Here is a 2,230-nt window from a genome sequence, read left to right as displayed (position 1 = left end):
GTTTTTCCTTGCTGCTGTCGCCAAGTGCTTGCTCATGGTGGGAACTGTTGGGTCTCTGTAAATTTTATTTATTAATTTTATAAGGAGTAGGTTTAGACGTGCTCTATTTGAAAAGTGTCCTGAGATAACTTCTGTTATGAATTGGCACTATACAAATGATATTACTTGATATAACTAAGCAGTCAGTCCTGTAACAATGCTGTGTTATACTTGTCATTCAACCACTGCTGTCACAGTATGTTTATGTGATCATGCTAATGCTACCTAGTGCTTTTTCTCCAAGCAAAAAACATCAAATACATCCTGGTACACTTCTTTCACCAAAAGATTTTTCAGATGTTTATCTGACCAAAATTAAGTTAATATTATGTTATTGTGTTATATAAATTGCTGTTTGTTAATAATATAGGATGATTTTTTTAGCCTATAACATGCATATCTAGAACAAAAAGACTGACACCTTGAAAACCAAGATTATATACCAAGATTAAGTATTATATTTTTGGTGAATAACTGATGTAGAACACCACTGAGGAACTGAGGAAACAGAGGAAACCCTTTATCGTCAGCAGCACTCCCACTGCTCTTGGGGGAGCGCATTAATCCCTCCCCTCTCCTGTTTGTATTAATGCTGTCCTGACAGGGGCTAGCCTAATGTAGGTCAGTCATGACAAAGCACAGAGTGGCCACAACTACAAGGTCTGAACAGCACTTAGGCAGGAGGTCTAATGAGTGACAGCAATGATTTTAGCTATTGTAAGTGGAGCAGTGACTGAAAACATAAAAAACATTTAAGTTTAATTGATTTGGGCATATCAGGTCTAATAAAAACAAGCAAGCAGTTTTATTAGACCTCAGTCAAACTTTTTCTGTCAGAGAAGTCAAAAAAAAAGAAAAACAATTGAAAAGTAAACAGAATATGTTTACTTTATTAACAATAAACTGAAACCATAATCTCTCCTTAACCTAGGTGCTTTAGTAGCCATAGCACACACAGGACTCACCATCCATCCTGACTACCTCCCTGTAACTTCAGTGGGCTTCAGAAATGTGTAACTTCCTTCATTGGAAACACCGTGAACATAATAGCTTGCGTGCAGTCACGTGATTCTGATAATGCGTGAAATTGAGATGGACGACAGGAAGTGAAAAGCAGAATGGATGAGATGGAGGAAAGTCTGTCCTGTGCTAGTTTAAACAATGTTAAAATCACAACATTGGAAGAGATTCTAATATTATGAAAAGTACAACAGGGAACGGAAGTGGTTACATCTTTTATACTAGCAGCCAAAATTAGGCACTGACAACAAGTATATGGACAGAGCTCCATTCCAAACCTGTAAACCGTACTGGATCGATGAAATGTTGGCATTTTGGAGAGACAAGAGATTTTCACCTGACAACAGAAATGTGTTTGCAGAGCCAAATATGAGCACAGTCAGTTGCATTTGGTGAAGCTGAGCTGACTTAATCTGCACAAAACATCTGAGTTGAAATTTAAAATGAATTTTTCCCCAAGTCCCGAAAATACCATCAGAGTGTTATCTAAATGCCACAGCATGTTATTGTACACAGTTTAATGTTAAAAAGTAGCAGCATCAGATGACAGCCGAGCAGCGTGAGTGACACAAATGACATGGAGTGAAATGGCACTGCAGCTCTGTGGACAGACGGTGACCCGGCAGAATGCCAAGTGCTTGAGCTTTTAGCACAAAATGTTCACAGGCCGGAGAGCAATATGAGTCAATGCATGTGTTTAATTTCATTACATCACTCACGCTGAAAACAAGGAGAAATGTCTAATTTTATCTCCTCTTTTTTGCAAAAAGCAAATCAAGATGTAGGCTCTGTTATTTTCTTGATGTCAATTTAGTTGCATTTGGTGCTTAATAGTGTAATATTGTGACACCAAATACAATATTACATGCAGTTAATGTAGTAAGGAGATTTGCGGTCACGTGCAAGAACTGTTTGACATAAATCTTATCATATTTTTGCATGAAGCTTTTTTGCCTGATTTACTCCTGTAATTTTAAAGGTGCACTATGCGATCCTGCATGATGTCACTTCTGTTGTCGTTCAAATACCAAAAACAAACAGACAAGCCGCCCCCTCCCCCCATTCGTTTCCGCTAACTGTCACTGCAACGCGGCATACCCGGACATCAAAAGTGCGAGTTGGCTACGCTAACGTCGCCTAAAGATCGGCATGAGCTAACTCCAACTGTTCA

The 2,230-nt window shown here is 38.7% G+C and overlaps 1 protein-coding gene across 1 annotated transcript in view; it reads right to left on the bottom strand.

The window, feature by feature from the left end:
• The window catches only part of nlgn4xa (neuroligin 4 X-linked a), a gene marked incomplete in the record, with an annotated part of 61,935 nt that overhangs the window by 11,658 nt on the left and 48,047 nt on the right, over positions 1 to 2,230 (bottom strand).

Source organism: Morone saxatilis, unplaced genomic scaffold (genome assembly GCF_004916995.1).
Source record: "Morone saxatilis isolate NCDOM2014 unplaced genomic scaffold, NCSU_SB_2.0 Contig6, whole genome shotgun sequence".
Classification (NCBI taxonomy): Eukaryota; Metazoa; Chordata; class Actinopteri; family Moronidae; genus Morone; species Morone saxatilis.
This window is presented reverse-complemented; position numbering and strand designations above follow the sequence as displayed.